Genomic DNA, 26,285 nt, shown 5'->3' on the forward strand with positions numbered 1-26,285 from the left:
AAATCCAGCATCCTCATTACTAAAGTAGGCTCTGTGGAAAATAAAACGGTGTATCAGGTATAGATCCTGCCCTTGGGCCGAAAGGGTCAAATAAGACTCAACATATAAAGAAACATGTGACAACATGAGAAGTGACAAGAAGTTTGAAAAGTTTGGAAAAAAAAACATGAAAAGCATAGGAGAAATATGCAGAGAGAAATCTGTAAGAGTTCCCGAGAGGGAGGAATTACTTCCAGCCGTGAGGAGCATGGGAAGCCCCTGAGCCGGGGCGGAGGGCCGGGTGGAGGCGCGTGATTTTGCAGGACAGGCAGGGAGGGGGCGCTCCTCTAGAGGTGAGGGTGTGAGTGCAAGGGTGACACCGTACACTGAGGTCACACTGACACCCAGGACGCGAGTGAGTGTGAAGGAGCATCCCAAACCTATCACCTCCAAGAAAACATGGCCCATCAGTATTTGTTCACAAAAGAAAGCGGAGATATTAACAAGTATATTAATCGAAGATGAAACGTGGTTAAAGTGGGAAAATCATGAGCTTCGGTGTTTGAGTTCAAATCGGCATTCCAAGTTAGTCTGCATTTTGCGTGATTTTAAGTTATTGCCTGTCTCTGAAGGGTGGCTTCCTTTTCCATAAACGAGACTAGCCACGCTCCTGTGCTTGGAGGTTCTGAGTAAGCACCGACGCACCCCAGGAACCCCGCAGGCACTCACTGGATACTGACGGCTAAGCGAGCTGTTAGTTGCTTCCTGTTCCCCTCCAGCTTCTAGAGGATCTTATTTATTGTAACAAGCAAAGATGCTATCAGTAAATACAAACTTCCTCTCAAAGTGTTCATTTTTTTCTCATTATAAGGAAAAAAAATCTTTTTGAATGAAGAATAGCATATCCATCTGAACTGATAAAGCAGGAAGAACCAAGAAGCCAATATTTGGAATATTTGTGTCACATATTTGCTTTAAATTGGTTCCCTTAATACCAAGGAAAACTAGATTTCCTTCTTAACTGAAATATCATATGGTTTGATCAGGTGTCCTGCCAGTGGCTTCAGTGTCTTTGAGTGATTATTAAGTGAAAGCAGCTGTTTCTACTTAACTTTCCGTGGCCTGACCACAGGATGGGGAGGTCAGAGCTTGACTTGTGGACCTGGGAGCTCAAGGTGCCCTGTGTTTGCTGGAGTCACAGAGCACGTGCCCTCGTGGGCTGTGAAAGCTGTAGGGAAGGGGGCCTGAGCAGTAATTGGGGAGTTTGTTCCTTGTAAAGACTCATTCTAGATCATTCTTCCTGTTTCTGTGGGTTTTTTTCCCACTAGAATTTGTCTCCATCATTTATGTAAAATATGCCACAAAGATTGATCATAAACTTGTTCTCTGAGAATGGCACCTACCACAGTCCAAGAGCCACCGTCACTGAAAGTGTATGTTTGCAGACAGTGCCTCCCCACCTTGACGTTTCCTTTCAAAACTGAATTATTCCCAGTAGCTCCCCTTTATGCCTCTCCCTTCGACCTCTTGCCCATGCCCACTGCAGAGTATCTACAATAGATTGGCAGCTGATGAAAAGCAATGCATTCCCTCGTCTTCTAAGCTTATTCTTATGCACAGCCCGCCATGAGCTGTATCTTAGGTTTATTCTCATGGTTCGTGTTCAGGGACCTCAAACTCAACAAGTGCACCGCTGTGACACAGGAGGATTCCTACAGGCTTTAAGCAAATGTACGTGGTTTTATCAGCCCGGAAGACTAGCCCTGGAGTGATTTGCTTGGGTAACATTTTTGAGAATGCTTCTCTCTCTCGGTAATAATGTTCTGGGTTCGTGTTACTGAGACTCAAATTTATTTCCAATTAGGTAAAGGTGACCTTCCCCTTCTCCAAACCGAATCTCCCCTGAGACTCATGAATCCTGTTGAGGCCTATCACACCTGTCATTAGTTAACTGTTAGGACACCTTTAGCCTTAAAATAGCTGATGTGAAAATGAGACTGCCACAGGGAGGAAGGACAGAATGGTCGGGCAATCACACCACAGTTTCATCAAATTCTTTGGGTTAGGAATTGACCACCTGGCTTGTGCTTGAGCACTGAGAGACACTTTGAATTTAAAGTAAGATGGAGAAATTGAAGGAAGCTAACTCACACAGAATAAAATGAGAATCAATTGTGTTCAGCATGGAAGCATCTTGGGCTCACTGTCTGGGACACAGATCTTAGGCTGCTTTAGATCTTAGCTCTCATTTGTCTGGGTGGCCTCTGCATACAAGCCAGCACTCTATCATCCAGGTGGACAGAGGTAAGGATTCCAGGACCATTGGCCTCCTTCCCATCTCTTCTCCAGCCTTAATCCCTGTAGGACTCGCCAACGTTAGTCATGCTTTGGAAATGAGACATTAGAGTGATCCCCTCCTTTCTACTTCTCTTTCTACCTCCCTAGAAAAGGGACAACTTTACTGCTTCCCTTGGGAAACAGAGTTCAATATGGTAAGTATAAATAGTGGATGAAGCCAGCATTGGATGCTGTAAAGCTGAAAATGGGACCAGATATTCTGAAGTAATATGTGCTCCTTTTTAAAAGAAAATGCATTTGAGTCATTTTAGGTTAATTACTGTTACCTCTCCAAAATAATCCCAAAATAATGACAGAGTAACTGTAATGTAAACTACTGGAGACACCAGTGATGGAAGGAAACTGTTTTCTTCTCTTCAAGTTAGGAAAGAACCACGCCTCTGAGATAAGAATCGCAGATTGGTGATTCTCAAAAGCATTGCTCAAAGAGGATTCACATCTTTAGTAATTTATTCTTCCAAGGTTGTGCAACTGCATTGTCCACTTAGGTCATATGGTTTCAAGGGTCTGTAGTATGCAACTCCTTCTTTAATTCCTCTGTGCCTACACCAAGAAAACAGAGAAGATACTTTTGACTTAATAATTCTTGTGAAATACAGTGTTTGACTTTCAGAATACAAACAAGGGACAAGGGAAACACAACTGGCCACTCACAGTTATACGAGTCTATCATGGAAATTTGAGTGTTCTTGTAGAGGAAAGTACAGATTTTTTTTCTTACCAGCAGCTATAAGATGAATAATGATCAATTTAACCTGCATAATAACAGCCATAAGAGCAATTTAGAATTTAACCAATTGTTATATACATATATGCATGTACATGGCCTATCCCTCTGAATGGAGTGATATACATGTATAATATCTATTTCCTATTTCTATGTCCTGTTTCCCTTCATTCTTTGCAGTGGGCCTTGCATACTGTTAGTGTTCAATAAATATTTGTCAAATCAATAAGAAATGAAATGAAAGAAATAACAAGTCCCATCTACAAACCTATCAATAGTAAACAGCAGTGGCAGCATTTTTCTTTTGGAAAAACAAACCAGCAGTTCACAAGCAAAACCAACCATCAAGATGTTCCTTAATGACTTGGCAATCATAAATTCCCAGCTCAAGAAATAAAACAAAACGCTGCTCTAGATGTCTTCAGAATAACATGTTCATCATAAATTCAATTATGGTTGAATTGTGTTTTTATGAAACCATTGGGAATATATTTCATTTTCCTCCTTGTTCTTGATGCACTTGGAGCAGGATGGAATTCTCTCTCTCCCTTATTCCTTTTTCTCTGCATTGTCCATTTCTGTGAAAAAGGAGATCTGATTTTTAAAAATAAATATATAAAAGGATTGAGACTGGGCTAGCTTAATAACAAGTGGCAGTCAATATAATCAAGAGAAATAAATTTTTTTTGTCTTGTAAATACCATGCTCTGAAGAATTTAAGAACCAAAAGGCCTCTCTCCAGATTCATAATATCAATCGAATGCCATCCATCAGGGATGGAGCTAGGATGTTTGTATAAAACCTTGACATCTTAAATGTGCTCCACCAAAACAGATGCAGGTACCTGGGATTGGTGAGGGGATGGGCAGAAAAGGAAGAGGTAAGAGAGGAGGAAGGTGAGCAGGAGAGAGAGAGCAACTCGCACATCCCAATCTGGGAAGCAGTGTAGTATGGCGGTTGATGCCGGATTCCCTGGAATCAGATGACTGAAACTGAATCTGTCACCTGATGAAACGCGGAGTGGTAATAGTCCTGACTTCAAAAGAGTGATTTTAAGAATTAAATGAGTTAGTCCATGTAAGCTGCTTCGAAAGTGGCTGACAAGTAATCATTTTATAAATGTTAGCCATTAGTACCTGAGTCGGTCTTTATTGGATTCGTTGGTGTTTTGATGGGAAAAGCATGCAAGTGTTTTGAACCCTCTTGTGGATTGTGTATGTATATCAGATCAGCTAACAGAAGTTTGGGTTGCCATAGTCCTAACTAAGTGACGATCCATTTCATGTGGTTTCCAAATTCCCCACATGGCGCGGTAACACCTTTGGTTTTCCCACTGATCGGAGCCTATCACTATCTCTGCTGATTTACAATTCTTTTCGAGGAAATAGCCCAAGCTACCCATTTTCCCCAAACCTACACAGTGTGTTTGTTTCCTGAACTAAGCACATTCATGAAACAGGTCATTTTCCTATTTTTAATTTCCAGTCGTATTTTTTACATAAAAACTTGTGTTTACTTTTTAATTCAAAGTACCATTAAGCAAATGCTCACAATATGCTGTTATATTTTGTAAAAAGCAGGGTATAACTCTATATGCATAGGCTAACCCCAGTTACTCACTGTAGTTGCCTCCAAAGGTAAGGATATGGGCAACTTTTGTGTGCTTCTTTATCTTCTTGCATATTTCTTAAATTACCTTAGTATGGTTAGATTACAGGACAAATAATTAAGATGTTATTTAAGAAGTTTGTGTTCCATCCAAAATATTTGGATGATGGAAATTATTTGAGACAATGGAAAGTTATCCACATTAAATTATAAATGGAGAAATGAAACAAACTTGGAACATTTTCTTCAGATACCAGTGCCAGTGATTTCACTGCCAACCTATGATGAAAGGGTAAAGATAGATGATACCAATATGTCTCACAAGTTGCTCTATCAGAAGAACCAGGCTGATGGAATCTGAACACATGGTATTTTCTCTTTAATTAATACCATTCGGTTCACATCACAAAGAATGTATCAGTCCCACAAATAAGCAATGTGGCTTATCAACAATTTCAGATCTTTTAGAATGAGGAGGAAGTAGAAATAAATCCAGTCCTAATGTTGTGTAACATCAAAATCATCACTTGGGTTTGAAAAGTCATTGTATTGGCCCATCTATGGCTTTTATCCCCAGAGTTCACAACACATTAAACAAAACAATGAAACTACACTGGGAATTTGGTGTGAGGTAACAGAGGACCCTATTTTTAAAAATGGCTTGTTTTCTCTTTCTCAAAATGGACACCCCAAAGCTATCTGCAGCCCTGGGGATTCATGTATCAAAAGAAATCCTTTGAGTCAGTTGGTTAAGTTGGTAAAATCTGTGCGGCAGGAGTCAAACAATTTGACTGAATTCTTTTTATTTTAAATTATTAAATTCCTGTGGCTGCCCCTTACAAGCATGATTTTGGCCTTTTTCTCTCTATTAACCAAATAATTTTATTCAAGTAATACAATAATAGGCATTTTTAGGACTGTATTTAGAACTGTCAGTAGATGATTTCAAATTGGGCTGATCTCACAGAACATCGAATATACCATTTATTTATTTATTTATTTATTTATTGGTTTTTCAAACATCTTTATTGAGTCATAATTCACATACAATAAACACATAAAGTATACAATTTGATAAGTTCTGACATATCTATTCACTCGTGAAAGCATCACCACAGTTAAGATCATGAGTCTATTATCCCCCAAGGTTTCCTCGTGCCCCTTCCCTCCTGTGCCACCTTGTTCCTGTCATTTGCAAGCAATCACCTACATTTTGTTACCATAGATTAGTTTACATGTTACAAGAGTTTAATGTAAGACTATGGGTAAATATAAATGTACTCTTTTTCAGAGAGGGGCTAGCTTCTTTCATTCAGCATAATTATTTTGAGATCATATCACCCTGCTACCTGTAATGTTAACATCTTACATAACTGTAGAATAATTATCAAAGAGAGATTAACATGGCCACAGTAATAATAGTCACTCAGTTGCAGGCTTTATTAGAATTTTTACCAATTTTCCTACCAGTGTCCTTTTGTTCTTTTCCAAGATTCTGTCTGGGATCATCCCATGTTGCCTTTAGTTTTCCTCTTACTCTCCTGCCGTCTCTAGTAACTCCTCAGTCCTGTCCTTCATGACCTTCACACTCTTTAAGTATTGATCAGTTATTTTGTAGAATGTCCCTCAGTTTGGGTTTATCTGATGCTTTCTCATGATTAGACTAAGGTATTAAGAAATGTACCCTTTATTTAGTGAAGATATGAAAGAGGAATCAAGGGAAGCACCTTTTCTGATATTTGAAAGCCTTTCTTTTTTTCTCCCAACTATGGAAGCCCTAAAATCTGAGATCTTTGGGTTTTCTTTTCTCTGTATTTCTTCTGGACAAGATACTTGCGTGTGGATTTGTTGTCATGGGAAAGAAGAATATAATATTAACATGGTGTTCGTTATGAGGGAATAAATAAACCTGCTGGCAACAGGAACGTGATTCAATTATTCTGAAGAGATCTCTCTATAAATACATTGGGATGGCTTAGTAAACAATGAAGAAATTTTATGCAATAGTTCTGGCAAGAGTTATGCAGAAGGAGATAATGGTCAGATGTTGTTTATGAAATTAAATATGAAATGGGGTATAGTTGTACTAAGCCAGAAAGTAATGGAATTATATAATCAGAGTTTTAGATCAGGAAGGGACCTAAAAAGTCAGTGAACCCAACCCTATCATTTTAAAGTATGAAAAATATGGTTCAGATAGATGAACTTTTCTAAGGTCAGAGTGAATATCACAATGAAGTTTAATGCAACATCATCATATTAAGCACTTACTATGTATCAGGCATCCAGAAGCCCAGGAACAAAGAATTTTTAAAAGATTTAAAAAATAAGAAAAACCCTACCTTTGGTCTGGTTATCCACTATCCAGTTTGACAGCCATATAGTAAATTTTAAAATTCTCTAGATTTAAAAATTTTAGTATCATAAGTACCATGATAGAGGTATATACTATGAATTGAGTTTCTAAAAAGCCTGTCTAGAGAAGACGACCCATGAGTTAGCCAAGCGAGAACGGTAGGAAGGACATGGCTGGGCAGCTGCAAGAGCAAAGGCACAGGGTTATTGTGTATTTGGGACTAACGAGCAGAAAGTAGGAGCAGAACGTGGCAGGAGCTTTGCCAGGTAGGAGCGAGGTCCTGTAGGGCAGCACTAGCAGGCACTTGGGCTTTATCTTTTAGAACAGTGACACTAGGCATTCAAAAATTAATGAGAGAGCAGGGTGAGCTCTAACGAGGTTCATGCTTTGGAAGACATAGTGGAGCAGTTTTATTAAAGAGACCTGACGTCTCACCTATCCAGAAGGCATGTATGGAAGGAATTCAGTCCATGGATCTTCGGCCTGTAAGAAACCTCTGCCTGCAGCCGCTGGCTATGACATAGAATCCAGTGGCACGGACCAAACAGGTCCATTCCAGAGGCTGAGTGCGCAATCATTATTTTAGGTATCTCCCAGGGTATAAATCTACTTAAAGTGTGTATGACATGGTTCTGAAAGTTGGCTCTGTGCTTCCTTAACTGAACCATTGAGATCCAGGAGTGTGGACGCAGGGCGGTACGTGCAGCTTGGGGGAGGTCTCCGTGGGGGCCAGGCTCCAGAGAAAGACAATCAGGAGAACAAGCGGCAAGGGCCCCCATTCCCATGTTTCCTTTGACGCAGCCCTCTGCTCAGAGACACCGCCTGGAGGCAGGGCAGAGCAGAGGTGAGACTAGGAGCAGCAAGCAGCTTTTCAGTTGTTGACCCAAATCAGTAAACCTCCCCTCAGGGAACCCACAACATACAGCTTCACTATGAACCGTGTTCATTTGTCACTTACCGCAGAGGGAAAAAACAATGAAAACTGAGGGATATGCCCCAAGAATAGAGGAATAATGAAAATTTTATGGAAGAGTGCTGACGTAATACCTAAATTTAACCTTTTATATTCCCCAAATTGACCTCTCTCCACACACTTCGCTCCCACCACTAATGAATTTCCTGTTCAAAGACAAGTTATAAACAGCACCAGAAATACTATAATTACTACCAAAAAAAGAATAAAAGTAAAAAGTGGAATAAGAATCTTCCCACTTGAACAAATAGAAACTTCAAAAGAACTTCTTTTCTAAAAGATGCATATAGCTGTGCAAATATGAGCTAAAAATGAAAAGAGATTAAAGACAATGCAAATTGAGCTGGCAGAGATTGGAGAAAAAATGGAAGATAAAAATAAAACAAAAAAGCAAGTCAAATAAAGAGCATCAAAAGTATCCGAGTCACTTTTTAAAACATGATCAGTGACACTGAGGGCATGTTGATAAAATACCGTAAAACAGGAAAGAATAAAAGGAAAGTATGATTAGGGAGATAAAAATTCTAGAGGAAAACAAAAGAACATCCTTGTGACCTTGGGTTAGCCAAAACATTCTTAGATAAGATAATAGAGGCACAAGTCATACAAGAAAAAAATTGATAAATTTGATGACAAAAAAATTTAAAAATGTGTGCTTCAAAGACACCATTAAGAAAACAAAAAGACAAGCCTCAGGCTGGGAGAAAATATTTGCAAATTACATATCTAATAAATGAGTTTTTTCTAGCATATATACTTTTAAAACTCAATAGTAAAAAGGCAAATAATTCAGTTAAAAAATGGGCAAAAGGCAGGAATAGACACTTCACTAAGGAAGGCATGTGAATGAAAAGGGGTCCATTAGTCGCCAGGGAAATGAAAATTAAAACCACTGCAAGATGCCACCACTTAGCCACAAGAGTGGCTATCATCAAAAACAGACAACAGGAAGCACAGGGAAGGAAATGAAGTGAATGGAACCCTTGTACGTTGCTGGTGGACATGCAACACGCTGCGCCGGTTTAGAGAACAGTTCGTTGGCCACTTTAAACATTGACACGTATATTTACCATGTGATCTAGCAATTCCACTCTTGGGAACCTGACCAAGAGAACTGAAAGCATATTCCCAGTCAACTGGAGAATGAAGTTGGCATGGTCACGGAGTTCAATACTACTCAGCCGTGGAAAGAAAAAAGATACCAATCCACATCACAACGTGGATTAACCTTAAAATGTTATATCCGAACAAAGCCACGTGCAAAAGATGACATATTCTTTGGCTCCGTTTATGTGACATGGCTGGGAGAGGAAACCTAGAGAGTGGGCAGAGGCTGTGTGGGGCAGGGGAATGGTGGTGAGAGGTAGACTGACTGCAAATGGCCTGGAGTGAAGAGCTGGGGGCAGGGGTGCGGTGGGGGGAGTCATGAGAAGCTCAAACACTAGTCAGCGAAGACATTACAAAGCCCTGTATGTTTACTAAAGATCATTGAATTTTCTGCGTACAGCAGGTGGATTTTATAGTAGTTAAATTACACCTCAATTAAGCTATTTTTTAAAAAAGGCTTGAACACCACAAGGAATGGCCGAGACCGAGGTGCCTGGTCAGGTCAAGCAAGCTCTCTGTGTGTTCAGACAGAGACTCAGTCACACAGCGACTGTGTTTCTTTCTCATCGTCTGACTTGATTAACTCTGCTTTCAGTAGTGAAAGTTTATGGGAAATTTAAGTGCTTAATTCCCTAGAGGAATTTTGACTTTTCTGTTGTCCTCAAAGAGAAACATCCAAATAACAGATGCATGAATTTCGCTAATGATGGAAACTGTGGGATTTTTTTTTTCTTAGTGTTTTTTCAAGACAGATAGCCAGGAGTCTGCTCATTTGCCTGATAATCGCTCTTCTCAGTAGGTCAAGCCACTTTCTGAAGCCCCCACAGAATAAATCCATTACGGGGCTATGTCTTAGCCAGATGAGGCTGCTATAACAAACGCCGTACATTGACCTGGTGGCTTAAGCAACAAACATTGATATTTCACAGTTCTGAGGCCTGGCAAGTCTAAGATCAAGGCACGGGCTGGTTCAGTTCCTGGCGAGGCCCTCTTCCTGGTTTCCAGATGGCGCCCTTCTTACTATATCCCTAAATCTCATAAGGGCACCGTTGTGGGGGAAAGCGTTCCTCTGCCCTCCCGGGTTCTGGCTGGTCTCAGACCCAGTGACATAAGAGACATCAACAGGAAAAAAAATACAAAGTTTAATTACATGTACATTGCTTGGAGACCCAGTAATGAAACCGAGACCTAAAGAAATGACCCAGGCAGGCTGTTTTTATACATCTTAGACAAAGAGCCCGTGAATCTGTGAGGAATTGATAGGACAGAGGAAATTTATGTTTGGCAGCTTAAATTAGTAAGGAATCGTAAACAGCATTTGGGCTGGGATACTAAATTAGTAGGAAAGTAGCAAGATTTGTTAAGGCAGGCTTCCTGGTTCTCAGTGCCCTGTCCTTGGTGATAAGGATCCTTATCCCCTCCACACGCAGGGAGGGCACCTTTACAGGGGAGATGTATTTCCTGCTTTCGGGGATGGACAGAGGAGGGTCGGAGTGTCCCCCTTGCACTGGCTGTTTTCTGCACTCAGTGTAATTCAAAGTAATCAGTAGTCCATCGTGGCACATTTTCTGGCAACCTGCCCTTGGGCCCTGCAGCACTTATCCCCTTCACGAGCTAACACTTCCCCCAAACCCCATCTCCAAATACTACCACACTGGGATTAGGGCTTCAACATGTGAATCTGGGGGAGACACAAACATTTAGTTCATAGCAGGCTCTGTAATTGTGACCTCTTTAGAAAAGAAAAAGAACCACATCAAGAATTCAAAGATTTCTGAGTGGTTAGGGGGAAGGACCCCGAGTACCTACATGCTTTGTGTATTAACAAAATTCTGAGTCGTTAGATACCAGTCAGTAGTCTTTTGAGTTTAACAATATAGGTCTCCTGTCAGTGGCTGTATTTGAGTGTATGTCCCCTTTTCCAACTAGATGTGACAGAGTCCATGTAATGTCAAAATTAATGGCTCATTCATTCAATTCATTTATAGAAAAGTGATTGCAGAGAAGTAAAACAGTGAAATCAGTTTTGTATGCATGCAGATTGGTGATTAAACATTTTTATCTTCCAAACAGTTCTTTGAAAACAACATGAAACTGAGGCCAGTGGTAGACCAGAAGTTAGAAAACTAGGCTATTTTCTGTTTTGTTATTAATAACTGTGATTCTAGGAATTTACAATCTTCACTTCTTTCTTTCTCCACATATTAAATGGTGTTAATAGTAACATAATATTTACATGGTGCTGCAGTGATGGTAAAATGAGAAAATGAATAAGTAACCTTACCAGCAGATTTCCAGGCCCTAGGATGCATACAAATGAAGTGATATTAATATAAATGATCCCAATTTCCCTGCCTTAATATCCCAAGCTGAATCAGGACCATAAGCCTCCAAGTCTAGTTGGAAATCTTGATCTCATGAATGATCAGAACTCAGTCTATTCACCTTTTTCTGTCCTCACCTCATTCTTGTCTATCACTTGAAAGGGACCCTCATTTAGCCTACTAGTTTCCTAAGTGGGTTTTGGAAAATAAGCCCCATTTATTTCTTTAAACTTGCTTATTAAGAACTAGGTATTTTGCAGGCACTGTAATAGGCATTGGCAATACATCAATGAATAAGATATGTTCCTGCTTTCTTTTGCCTTGCAATTTAGAGGAGATGATAAATGCTGCATATAATAAAGTGTCAAAGATGCAGAAATACAAACCCAGACAAAGAAATTAGTAGTATGAATGAGAAAAAGACTCGTTCTCCCAGAAGAGCTGAGAGAGGCTGTGGGGTGGACAAAGTGAAGGAAGGATTCACAGAGAAAAGGAAGTTTTGAGCTGAATCTTGAAGAATGAATAAGCTTTTGAAAGGCAGGCTGGAGGTGCATTATGTGGACATAAAACATTGAGACAATGCATGGAGATTGGTCATTGGAAGCTCTTTTTAACTTTATAAAGGGTTTGAACTATAAAAAGCTGGGAGCCTTTAAAGAAAAACACTGTACTTTATGAATATCATTCTGGTGGTGACTTGAGAGATGCGTGTTTAGAGTAACAGAGACAGGTTTGAAAACAATCACAAGAATGAAAAAAAAGAGATGATAAGAGCCTAACTAAGTGGATAGCAGCTATATAGACGTGGGGATGAATACAATAAATATTACCCAGGGAGCACCTATATGATCTGATCTAATGCTGAATAAACATGAGGGGATGTGAGAGGTGGGGGGGACAGAGTGACTCCAGGTTTCTGATTTAGATCAGTGGGTCTTGCCGTAAGTTTAGTTGTGAAAGGAATGAGAGAGACAGGGTTCAATTAGAGAAGCATACAAGGTTGAAGGAGGCTATTTTTTTTAATTATTATTAAAGGGCCTTGACCATGTTTACTTACAGCCTACATGAGAGGAGATAGAAAAGGAAAGGAGAGTCAGTGTAGTTTAGAAGAGGATAGCAGAGCTCTCTTACAGAAATAGAGATCAGATGAGCAGAAATCAAGATTGAACCGGAGAACAGACACCTCTTCCTTTGATATAGAAGCAGAGCTATTGAGGATGAATATACATTTAAATTAGCAGAGAGTTTGCAGGGTCAGAGGTAAGATGGTACAAGAGTTCATGTCTGTTAGACTCATTTTTCCCCCCCATCTGTTAAAATTGCGGAAGTGGAGTAAGGGTCTGTGAAGTGTAAAGTAGGTGTGAACTATCCCTGAAAAAGACAAGAGAGCTTTTCAGGGACAGGTAGGTAAAAGGTTTGCCAAACAGTATAGGGGGTACCACCGAGTTGGAGTCCACAACCTCCCAGTGGCAACAGTACACACAGGTATGTAATATCCTGTAGCCATGCTTAGCAATCCAAATGTATGAGTGGAGATGTCTGGGTACATCAAGGGCTAGGAAGTGACACATCTGTGGACAATGGAGTGCTGGGAAGAGTAATCTAAAAGGATCACTGTAGACTTAGATTGAGTAGGAAAGAAGGAAAACCACCAGGAAAGTGGTGAATTGAGAGAAAAATATAAAACAAGGCCTTGATAAGGTTGAAGAATAGGTTGATGTAGGGGAATATAATGACTCTAAGGACAGGAGATGATAGTCAGACTTTCAAATATTGGAATGTATCATTCCAGAGATGAGGTTATTCTAAGGTCTAGGTTCAGCCCTGTAGTTGGGTTGTTGAAGTTCAAGAAGTAGTTTGGGGTCCAGGAACTGGAGATTAGGTTGTTGGGTGGGCATCCATATGCATGATGAGGTCATAGGTGAGGCTGTCAGGAGTTGGGGCAAAAATGGAGATTGTGAGTCACACCAGAATGCTTACTGGAGAGAGGCGTGTGGTGGAATGTAGAGCAAACAAAGTGAGCCTCTATTCAACTCAGAATTCACAAAATGTTATTCACAGATATCATTTTACTTAATCTTCACATCCTATGACACAGACATGAGTATCAATCTCCTCTTACAGATAAAGAAACAGAGATTCAGGTTGGGACTTGTCAGACAACAATCACCCAAACAGTAAGTGACAAAGCTGTAATTCAAGCCCATGTTTTCTGGCTGACATCTCTCTTTTTTTTTCTGGGGTATTAGTGGAGATAAACTTTTACCCATTGGGGCACACATTTCACAGAGGCACTGTAGAGATATAATTCCTTAATCCAAACAAAAGTTACTAAAATAGGAAAGTAAGACCCATTAGTCAGCAACAGGTACTTTCCCAGAAGCCACTGGTTGAAGAGAAGAAAATGTTTCTCCAAGTTTGTTCCGAAGAGAAGAAAATTCTTCTTATGTACACACTTCAGTCATAACCTCTCCTCAGCTGCCCCAAGGTGACAAGTGGAACTGACTAAATGCCGCACCATAGGTGCTTCTTGGTATTCAATTTAACAAACTCCATTACACCTGGAAAAAAATGTCAGGTAAAGGGTTCAGGAAATAGGGGGTAGAGAGCATCTAGTGTGCGACTCAAAGTGTTTCTATTTAAAAACAATAACATAAAGAAGTCAATGGCTCAGGTCTTACTGTTCATCCCTCTCTCATGACTCTCATTTCCTCTCAGAGATAAGAATAGTGATCATTGTTTACACAAAATGTTTCTAAAACATCAGCCTTTCTGAGAGAATCACAGTCCCGGCTTTTAGTGAACATTATGAGCATTTATTTCTTCTGCTTGACTCACCATAACTCTATCACAGGAAACCAAGAAAGGGGCAAAAAAGAACTAATTCCTCTTCCCTCCTTCCTCTAATTTTTTGCACCCAGAGTTTATCCACAAAGGAATGAGGTCTTTGGGAGTCTTTGCGGCTCCCTCCCTACCCAGTAGTAGTGCCTGGAATTTGGCAGGCGCTGAAGAAATGGTATCTTAAGTTTCCACTTGCCTAGTAACTGAAGGGACTATCCAGCAGAAGAAAAAGCACCCTAACCATGGGAGATACAAATACCAAAGCCATTCTAGAGAGGTCAGGAAGGGAAAAGAACTGTGGTCAAGAATCTGGAGACACAATCTCCTTTCTGACCGCAAATAGGAGTGAATGTTTGGAGGACTCGGGAGAGGGCCCTTCTTTTAAGGAATGCTTAGTGGGCAGATTGCCACAAAGTTGGACAAAGTAAATGGGCCTATAGATGGCAAACCAGCAGAAAACTGGAATTGCAGAAATATTAAGATGCGCAAATGTTAAATAATCTAGTCCCAGTACAGTAGTTTATGAAGAAGGCTTAGCTGTCAAATGCAGGTAAGGGAGTCCCTGAGGCCCTTTGCCACATCAGGGGTGTGAGTTTGGGTGGGGTGGGGGGACAAGCTGAGCTGAGAGGGGAGCTCTAGACAGAAGCCGCCTAGACCAGTTAGTGGAATCCATTTCTGGGGAATCACCACTACTCAGAGACACAGGAATCCCCAGCCGCAGATATGCTGGGGTAAGAAAGAACTGAAGGCAGCAGAAGTGATGGGAAAAGGCTCAACCATCTGTGTGACTTGGAGAAAGGGCTTCCAGGTGCAGGGGAGCAATCACTGAGGGCCTGAATGAAGAGGCCAGGAACCTCTAAACAGTAGGGGGTGGAGTGCGAATACACCAGCTCAGTACAAGATGCAGGGAATGATGGTGACGCCAGCATAGAGCAATGAGGTAGCCATCGGAGGACCGTTCCTCACCAAACCCAGCCTCACGGGGTCAGCAGCACAGAGACGACTGCCTGACACAAAGGATCCTAGATGACTGGCCCTACGTAGAGCAGCAGTCTAAGAGCAAGACTAGGCGCTGATGGGCCTGGGGACCCTCAAGAGCTCATGCCCTACTGCTAAGTGACCACCGACGCAGTGACGTAGCGTGCATGTGCTGAGCAAATGCCTCGTGAGAAGCCGCTGGACGTGACCAAAACCTAACCAACTGCAGAGCCCTCAACTCTTGCCCCAGAACACGAACTGGCCTCTCAGGTCCAGTATGAATCACGTCAGCCAGTTTGGGTACGATTCATGACCCACGGGTTAGTAGCACCATTCCACCGATCGGGTTGTTTGATCTTGTGTGGATTGCTTTGATCAATGGTGTCATTACCCCGGAGAGCCCAATTTAGGACAGGCCCATGTTCTACCCTTTTAGGGATGGAATAGAGATGAAAACAACTGGATGGGAAATATCTTTTGTTCATAGGAACAGGAAGATTTACTAAGAGAAGAATAGAGTAGAATAATTTTTTTTAAATACTACCTTCCCCTCCTCCACTATTTCCCCAATTTCCCTTCTTTCTATATAAGGTATTACTTATCTGTGTTCATCCTTCCAGGGAAGGGCACAAAGCACGATTCAGTTTATCCAGGCTTTGTTTTCCAAAAGTGATGGAGGAGAGAATTAGAGGAGAACCAAAATGTTTGGAAAGCGTGTGGATTGAGAAGAGGGAGGTGTCCTGTGTCATGACGAGCCAATACTCCCCCGGGCCCAGGAGAGGTTGGAGGAAGGGGCGGAACTGATGAGAACAGCATCCTGTGGTCCCCAGTGGGAGGAAGGCCCACCCCTGTCCTCTGATGCCATCCCGGGAAGGCGGCATGAGGTCTGCCGTGCTCTCCAGAGCAGACGGTGGGCCCAGTTTGCAGGCAGAGCCTAGGACATGTGGCAGGACCTCAGACAGGGCGTGGAGCCTGGAGTATCTAGCAGAGGTCCAAAGGCAGTCCCAAGAGATGGCTGAGGGGCGACACAAGCATTCCTGTGCCCTATGCAGGAGAGAGGAGGGGCAGGGAGAGTGGCCAGTCCCGGGGAGCCACAGAGGGAGCCCATAAAGGGCCCCACAATGCCCAGCGTGGATAGATCAGAGAAGTCCGAACAAGCCGGGGGACGTGGCCTGCGTAAGCTCTCAGCAAATCTTAGACACAGACGGGGCAATGGAGAGGAAACACATGAAGTTTCTACCAAGCTGGCAGAATAGAGGCTTGGTGTCCGATTTAAGGGGACTTAGGAAACAGGAAAGTTAAATTTCTTTCACATCAGAATTTGAGGCCTCAGATTTATAACAATTAGATGGCCACTTATGCTGTTGGGCAACTCCATTCATTTATGTCTTGAGTCCCCAAGTAGATACACATATGGGAACCAAAAACTATCTCATGCATCCTTATACTTCCTTCAGTATTTAAGGGTCACTCAATCCTCTAACAGACACTTGCAGAGCACCTACATTTCCAGGACTGTGAAGTTCCTGAGGATACATCTGAACAAAACTGTTTCTGGTCTGCTGGAGCTCTCAGTCTAGGGCCGAAGACAGACGATAATCCAGTGAACAAATACGACACGTTTGGTGGCCACAGGGCAGTGAGGCTCATGAATCAGGGTAAGAGGGGGATCCAGTGCCCACTCCTGTGGAAGACATGACATTTGCTCAGTGGAAATACTGAGCTGAATTGACTGGAACTCATGCTCTTTGAAACCCTGGCAGTAATTTCAATAAGCAACTAACATTTTTCTCAAGAAAGCCAAAATAGGCAAATGACAGAAGCGAATATATATATAGAATTCATAAATAAAACAAAGCAGCCAAAAGCTCATTAATAGACAGTCAAGAAAGGGAGATACAAAAAAAAAAAAGTCACCCAGAACGAGGACAACATTTATTTTTATAAACTTTATAATTTGAAATCCAGGTATATCTGCTTCCAATCTTGTGCTGTGTCATGGCGTTATAAAGAGAAAGCATAGGCTTTGGATCTGAATTCTGGTTTTAGATATTTGCAGTTGTATTACTTTGGGCAAGTTACTTAACTTTTCTTAAATTTTCTGATCTCCAGTCTTCTTCTATGTAAAAGGAGATTGGTCATTTCAATCTCACTGGGTTGTGGACAAGATGCATTTAATAAATGATAATTTTCATGTATTATGATAATGTAAGCACCCAATAAATGATAAGGATTAAAAAGTACTGGCTCCCTACCATGTTCCTCCCCACGGGTATGTGTGGATTAGCCACAGAGGTGGGCAAGGAACCTGTGAAAATTGAATCTATCACTTGCTCTGTGAGCAGAATGGAACATGGAGACATTCTGAAGCATGGAAGGATGCCTGCAGTGTTCTCTTTGGGACTGGCGCCTGACCTCCATTCCCCAGCATGATCCACACACTTCCCTTCCTGGAAGAGGATATAATTAGTCTGTTACTTGAGCACCCAGATCTCAGGGTCCTGCCCACCCAGGCAAGACCCTTGTGTCCCCTCTTAACCACTCTGGATTGGCTGATGCCATGTTCTCTCCCCATTTCCAGCCCCTGGGATTTGTGTTTCCAAAATGTTCCTCTTTCTAATCGTGTGTATGTGGCTTCTCAACAGATTCCTTGGAAATACATATTTCTCTGGGTGATGAAGATCTGCAGCTCCCAGCAATCAGATAGCTCCTACCAGCTTTTAGGAGTCAGGTATCACATGCCTCTTCCTGGCCCCAGCTGTATCTATGCACTCCCATCAAACTGTTCTCCCTTCGTTATGATTACGTGCCACATGGTATTGCAATCATCAGTTTACATACTGTTTCTCCTCAGGGGCTGTGAGCTCTCGAAGGCTGAGACTGTCTTAACTCTATCTTTTCCCTACAGAGCTAGATATAAACTGGTGTCTAGATATTTTTTTCAGCCTGTGAAAGAATGCACCATCATTATCATGTAATACACGCCGAAAACCTTGGCTGTGTCTAGTGATTTTATATGTAGTAAAATGGACATTTTTGTTTTCTTCTGAAGATAAGGCTGTGAGTTTTGGTTAAATAACTCAAGGTGTACACATCAAAAAAGAGAAACTTACGAGGCCACACTGGCCAGCAGGTCATTGAAGGGAGGAACTTCCAGCAGATGAGGGCTTTTGCCTTCTCCAAATCACCTGGAAAGGTAGTCACACTTTTCTGCCTCTAGGTGACACAGGTTTGGATTTTAGGATTCTGAATTAGTCACTGCAGAAAGCCAAAGACACAGAAGGGGAAAGGGCTTTGCTGCTATTAAGCCATCTCTATTTACTCCAGATTTATATCTATCTCCTGCCCACCCACAACTAAATTCTGTAAAGGGCATGAATTCAAGCTATTTTTTTGGCACGCTCTGAAATACTATCTTCCTAAAGTTGAAAATTTCCCAGAAGGGATATCCTGAGAAACTACTAGCATTTCTTCTCTAACAGAACATCAAAAACAACCAACTCACTCTTCCGTGAACAGATTCAAACCGCAAAGGTTGTAAATGGCATAGAAAGAAGCCAGACTGGCTACATGCAGAAATCTTTGCCTCAACATGAATTGCAAATTGCTTGCCTCTTAGCTCTGCTGGGAGAAGCAGGGCTGGTGGGAATGTAGTAACTGGGGACGAGCAATCACAGGCCATGCGTTTCCCTGGGGAGGACTGTCTTTTAAGGTGCCACAGAGATCAGTTAATGAGGCCAGCCTGATGTCCTTGGGTCACATCTGAAAGAGGAAACAACATAATCTTCATGGGAAAATCATGTGAAGATGAAAATAGCTGGAATATGGAAGTATTATCTAACACCCTAGGGAGCTTATAAGTATAGCCTGAAAAAGAGAAAAAAAGGGGTGGGGTGGGGAGAGGGGGTCATGGAAAGAAAAACTTGATTCGAGGTTTAGTCTCAGCTGGGTTGGAATATTCCAGTGTGTGTGGTTCTTCTCTCTGGACCCCAGTTTTCTCACTGGACACGGCACTTCCGCAGAAAGTATCTGCATTCTGTGAAATACTTGCTAATGCTGACATTCTTTGGTGCTGTTTTCAAGTCTCCCAGCCCAAGAGCAAAAGAGATACCTGTGAGAATGTCAAACAAGATTAAATTTACATGTGTGGAAAGTAATAGCTCTGGCATAGAAAGAGGGGAACAATTTGCCATTTGATGGCCGGCCAGGAGTCTGAGGACATCCTCACACCACCCACCCCAACACAGCTCTGCACCTCAGAGAGAACAAACCTGGTGCTCTTAGGTCCCCAAGGGCTAATGTACCTTTAAATCCAAGAAGCCTTTTCTGATCTTACCCTCCCAAACTACAAATTCCCTTCGTGTGGGCTTCCTACTCACCTAAGCAGAAATAAGCATTGTCTCTCTATCAATATAAGTCAGTAGATTTTTATACACACGACACACACACACACACACACACACACACACACACACACACACACACATGTATATAGTAAATTATTTTGTAACCATTTCTTTGGTTGTCCAATCAAGACTAGACTGGACTAGAATGACAGTTCCCTGATGAACAGGATTTCATCTTTAATACTTTGATGTTCTCCATGGCAGTACTTGGCCCATAGTAAGACCTCAAAAAATATGTGCTGAGTACATGGGAGAATGAATGAATGCTTATGTTGAAACAGAAATCTCACCACAGGAAAAAGGGGAAGGTGGCTGGCAGTATCACCTTTCAAATCTGAGACTGTTACACTTTTATTCATCCAATTAACCAAGCAGTTTCTGAAGAGCAACATGATTTCGTACAGATGCTCTTCCCCATCAACTCTCATTCTCTGTCTGTTTTCTCAGACTTCCATGTGCCTGTCTCTGGTGCTGATATTTCTGCCTCTCTCCTCCAGCCCCAGGATATCAGCATTCTGAGGCTGAGCCCTTTCATTCTTCTTGTTCCTCTTTAAATTTTTACATACATATATGTATTCTTTTCTCCTACCTGGTTGGGAGAAAAGTATCTTTTGAAACTGATTTCCAAATTGCCTAGGTGATGTACTTTTGTTTGGTGAAGCGCCTTTTAAGCAAGGATGCTGTTAACTGTCAACCGATCTTAATGATGCCATAGGGGCCAAGGGCAGGCTGCCCCAAATGTGCCACTTTGCGCATGTATTACTTCAAATCAAAGCGACTGGAGAAAGGGCAGAAGCAGGAGGGACACTCTGCCCCTCCTCTGTCCCCCCTGAAACCAGGGAGTATCTCTCCCATGTGGACAGAGCCCCTCTACACTGGAAGGGCAGGGAGACGTCCTTATCACCAGAGGCAGGAACTGAAGGGCCGTAGACACAAATCTTTTTGCGTGTTTACTTATCTGCTACCCCAGCCCAAATGCTGCTTAGAATTCCTTCCTAATTGAAGGTCCCAAACATGCATCTTCTTTTTCCTGTCAATTCCCCACAGATTGTCTCTTTGTCTAAAATATATAACAACTTTCTGCCTTGGCCATTTCTTGGGCTGCAGCTTCATTGCCAGGCCTCTGTGTATACAGGTTCACTCTTTGTTTCTTGGCCCCTGTTAATCTGTTCCACGTCCATGTGCTTCTTAGACCACCTGGAAGGACCTGGAAGGGCAGAGGAAAATGCTCTGCCTCCCCCAACAACACTCTCCTTCTCAGACAGATGTGTGGCCACCCACGGGCAGTCGGCCAGCCCAGGCCGGTTCACCAGCTTCACCCTCCTCCTCTCTCCTTCCTGCTCCCTTCCGACCCCAAAGCTCTTTTTCACTTTGGGACAGAGGAAAGGTGGTCACATCCTGTCTTAATTGATTCCTGATCACTGATTTCCAATGTTGATCTAAATTAGAAATAAAGCAGTCAGAGAACCACTGTGTAAATCTCAAGAGTATCCTGACATGGGCAAACTTAGGGAAGTGGGGCATCTGCCTCAACATTTTGATCTTAGAAGAAACAGAGGGAAAACTGTCTCACTGTATATTGACATTTTTTTCAGGGGCTTTCTAGGGGCAAACTTGTTTATTTTATTATAAAAAAGAACTTTTTTATTAGAAAGGTGCTTCAGAGAATTGGCTCACCCCAGAGGGTTGTTAGGGGTGACAAAGAAAAATTCTGAAATGTCCTAAATTAAGTACATAAGGGCCAGAGAATGAGGGAGAGAGACAAGGGAAGATCATCAGTCAATAGCTGCAGGCCACAGGTCACCAGAATCTCCACGTTCCTGGATGAAGTCATTCCAACAGGCATCGAGAAGGTCCCCAGGACCACAGCATCCCCCTTGTGTGTGACCAGGGTCTGATCATCATCAGCAACCAATCCATGAGCCTTCTCTACGGACTCACCACCTATCCCAGGACTTCCCCACTTTGTTAGCTCGACTTCCTTATCTGTAGCCAGGGTAAATTTAGAGAACTTCCTTTCCTTGAGACCCCCTCATAAATGCGCCCTGTTTCTTGGGTTGGGCAGACAAGTTGTTCTGTGAACTGGCCTTGCTGCTGGTGAAGTACCTGTCCCAGGACTCAGTCCTTTTCCAGGCTGCATCCGTAAAGGCGCAACAAGCCCCTTTTGTTCAGAGATCTCTCTCATCTCTAGAGCTTTAGATTTGTCAGGGATCATTTAAACACATCCAGTGCTCAAATTATCCCTACTTTTAAATGCTTCCCACCAGAATCACGCAACACCTTCATCAGAGATGAGATTTGCATTTGCAAATAGCTGGTGTCTTGGTGTGATTTATAGAACACTTATAGAACATTACATTACAGAATTATAGAACATTAAATTTGCTCCAGCCCTTTCATTTCTACAGCTGAGAAAACTCAGGCCCAGAAGGAAGTGGTTTATCCAAAGTCACACAGATAATCAGGGGCAAACCTATGACTAGAATCCATGCGCCCTGCCTCTCTCTAAACAATATAGTCTTTTTCCAGTCACCTTTCTAGGAGACTAAAATTCCCACCTTTCAAATCACTGCTTATTTAAGTTTTTCTCTAGAAAAGTCCCTGACAAAAAAGGACAATATGCCACTGTGGAGCACGGTGCATTCTTAGAGCACTCACTGCCGTAACTTTGGTTTTTAGATCAGCTTCTGATGCCTAGTAGGAAGTAGGGTGCTGGAGAACTGGGTGTGTCAGACAGGCACACTGCAGTGTTCAAAGTGGCTAAAATGTCATTTCTAAGTCTGTGTTTTGCAGAATACTTATTATATGCAAAATGCTAATTATGGGCAAAAAAGATAATCTTGGTCAAGTCAATTGAAAAATACTGGAATAAACACATTTAAGTGAGATAATTTACTTTTGCTCTACAAAGACTGTGCAGATAATGAGAAGATAAGCTACAAACAGAAAATATTTGCAAACTACATATTTGACAAAAGACTTATTAAGGAGTATAAAGAAATCTTGAAAATAGTTTCAATTCTTTTGGGCTGTTTTTCAAGGTTGAATTTCCCCTCCTCTAGGTGCTAAGCTTCATTAGGTAAGAGATAATATCTATCTAGTCCTTTGAACAGTGCCTTTTACTTAGTAAGTGTCAAAATATTTGAAATATTTAGATCTGTTAAAAACCCAGAAATACTTCAAACTTTACATTTAAGGAAAACTCCTTTGCTAATGAGTAGGCCATGGGCAGAATTTGTCTATAATTTCTACATGTCCAAATTTTTTTCCCTTTTATGGATGAAGTTTTATAGATCATAAATCCAAATGCTCAGAGAACCATAGAAGCTATTTATTCTTACTCTCTCTACCAATCCCCTTATGTTGAATTACTGACTCAACAGAGCTTAGCTGAAATTGGCACTTTTCTAACACTAATAATATTTTCTATTTTTCCAGGGCCTTTCTGCCAAGAAGTTAAACGTGGAGAGGTGAGCAAAGAACGGCATTTCTTCTCCAAAGACCAATTCTTGAAATTCACCCTTGCATCAGCCATAGTAAGGCTTCCTCTGGTCCCACCACAGCTGAGAGCAGCAGATTTCTCTTTAGCAGAGGTGCAGGGAACCTATGCAACTGTAGATATGTGACCTTGGACAAGTCATTTCACCTCAAAGCTATAATGACTCAATTATGATGCTAGACCACCACTGTACCCTTAATGCCTCCTAAGTTTGCTGGGGGACAGTATTTGTGGTTGGCTCAAGACATATGGTTAAGCACCACTCCCCAAATACAGCTATTCTTTACATATTTGCCTTTGGCTTTCTTTATTCACTGAACTCATTTGGGATAATTTCATGGCTGCTGTGATTATTTCCAAAAGATTAAATCTGCAGCTGTGTCTCTAGTAATGCTCTCTCTCTCTAGTGCATCCTTTCTAGGTAAGTAGCAGTTGGCTCTTCAACACCATCGCCTAAGCCATGTTTGCAGAAAGACTGGGCCTCAGCTGGAAAACCCAGTTGTCATCTTTGGGGTCTTACATCCCAGCCAGATCTACTAGGGGGTGTTAAATGAAATGAATGAGCTAAGTGCTTCCAGCCTCAAGCCCGTATTACTCTAGGAACTGTGGCAGTGTCGCTCCTATCGATGGGACTACTGAGCCAGCGGTAGCTGAGAGAAGGCAGAGGAGGTAGGTGACTTTCCCAAGGAAATACTGAAGGTTTAGTGGGAAGTTGGCAGCATGATTTAATCTTCTAAAAGGTAGATCTCCGTGTGGTGAAAAGCATAAACTAGGTGGTGGCAGACATACTTATTAATTGCCTATTGCCCCAGTGGAGATGAGAAAGGACCGAAACTGAAAGCTTCAGAGGGAGGCGCAGGTCCTCCCCGCTCACATTTCCGTAGAAGAGACACTTTTCTACTTCCCATAAAGCCCAGGATCGGAGCGGATGCTTCCTGCCTCCTTCCACTCATTCTTGTTCCCACTCAGGGAGCAGGAATGGATGATACGACATGTGAGGGCCTCGTGCCCTATGGATAACCTCATCTGTGGCACATTCATCACACTGAATTTGAGCACAAGCGCATTTACCACCCCCTTCTCTCCTGCCCCTTCTGCCCCTTGTTTTATAGAGGGCACAGGTCTTTCTCAGCTCTTCCTGTGCTCACCAAGCAGACAGGGCAGACATCCCCCCAGCTGACAGTGGGGACGGTTGCCAGCTGCTTCCTCGCCATTTGACTGGGAAAGTCAGACCTGCTCTTGCCGCTGATGCCATGTCTGCGTTTAGGGTGGAGCGTGAAGATGGTCCCAGGTTGGCCCAAGATCCCAGCCACGACCTCAAATCCAGCTTCACCAGGAAGCTCTGTGTTTTGTGTTTCGCTAAGCAGTCATCAAAAAAGCGGATTCTTCCCACCTTTTACCTCCCCATCCCTGTATGGTCCCAAAGAGAGTGGGGTTGTTAGCCCCTGAGGTTGCAAGAGGGGCGCCCGTGGGGGGTGGAATCAAAAGGTTCCTGCTCCCCAGGCGGTGTTTTTCCAGGGAAGTGCTATTCCTGACGCTTGAGGAAGCTCTGCTTCCCTGCCTGACCAGTCGGTGCCCAGGACAAGGACTTAACTTGCCTTCCGAGTCTCAGGTTTTTTATTTGTAAAATAAGAATTAGGAATAGCTCATTTTAAAACAAAGGTAATGTTATTCCCCCTCCCCCCTTAGGTTCACAGTAGGACATTATACAGCCTGGTGAGTTTTCTATCATCTTATCTTCTCTCCTTTATGGCAATCCGAACTCCATCTGGGCCTCCAGGACACGCTGATGGAGTGTCAGAAGTCATTAAAGGAAAAGAGCGAAGATGAGCCACAGATCTTTGGTGCTTGGGCCCAGTAATCAGCCCACTAAAATAAAATAGAGGGTGAGGTTCCATAATGAACACTAACTGCATTAAAGCCCAGGCAGATCTGACTGTGTGTTTCAGGGACCTGGTGGCTTCACCCAGATCTAATAAAGAAGGTGGTTTCATCTCTCCTCTTGCCAGCACTGTCACTCTGCGTACTGAGAGAGGTAATACCAGTGAGAAGAAAGTGAAATCTGCAGAGTGAGGCACCAGGACTGTCCGTGGGATGTCTCTGAGTGCCCCTAGGGACTAAGCCATTGTATCTAATATCTCTTGTCATTCTGTTTCTTTGTTTCCATAAACTTACAGAATTTCAGAGATTCAAATTCTTCCTTTTCCAAGGGAGAAACAGAGTGAAATGCAATTTAATTAGATTTTTTGCCTAATAGTTTTCCTGACAATCAATCTTAATAGTTACTGATTACATACTAAATTAACTTGAAAAGGAAGTTCACTCACCTCGTGGATAGTATGTCTCAGAAGACATGGCCTAAGAATGGTACTGTACCATAGCCCCGAGAATAGAACTGAAAGCTTACCAGTTCATCCCACTGAAACCAAACCCACATTTCCCCATCAAACACTTTCTTTGAATTAACCAGATGACTATTTACTATATCTAGGAGAGACTCCTCAATATTTTGGAAGTTTATCATTGCAATCAATCCCAGAGGAATCAGCAAGTGATACTGGACTCATTGTATTATAAACTCACAAAGACAAGTGGGCTGGGTAGCCCTATGTCACCTTAAGAAGAGCTCTTCTTTCTGTAATTAGAGGTGTCATTAAGTGCTTAGGTACCCTCTCTCCCAAAGGGTTGTTTTGCTTTTAACAAGCTGAAAATTGAAGGGCACCATCAAAATGAGTTCTCTAAAGGAGATAATTATTACGCCTCAACTGTACAGAACACAGAAGTGTAAGCTACCATTTATTGAACACATATAACAGGTCCAGTGCCATCTTAAGTGCTTTACATATTATGTCCTACTTAATTTTTACACAAGTGCTCTGAAACTGGTATTTTTATACTCATTGTTACAGATGAGAAACCAGAGACTTCTGGAGGTCAAACAATATCCCTAAGTTTACACAGAGTTTGCTTTGCATTCTCAACTCTGATGCCATGAACATCATGCCAGGCATTTCAGAAGATGCGACAATGTAAACGTTGTCCTGATTCCTAGGATCTTACAGTATGTTTGGGGGATCAGATATTTCTAAAGCAAAGTGGTGTCAATGCTGATGTGTTAGAAGCTAAGTC

General features: G+C 42.1%; 1 long non-coding RNA gene across 1 annotated transcript; it reads left to right on the forward strand.

The window, feature by feature from the left end:
- Window positions 1–3,658: 3,658 nt before the first annotated feature.
- Window positions 3,659–25,191, forward strand: LOC130681700 (uncharacterized). The gene is made up of 3 exons (XR_008994954.1): window positions 3,659–3,904; window positions 23,096–23,193; window positions 25,106–25,191. It is a non-coding gene; the product is annotated as an uncharacterized LOC130681700 (long non-coding RNA).
- Window positions 25,192–26,285: the final 1,094 nt, after the last annotated feature.

This window comes from Manis pentadactyla, chromosome 19, assembly GCF_030020395.1.
Source record: "Manis pentadactyla isolate mManPen7 chromosome 19, mManPen7.hap1, whole genome shotgun sequence".
Taxonomy (NCBI): Eukaryota; Metazoa; Chordata; class Mammalia; order Pholidota; family Manidae; genus Manis; species Manis pentadactyla.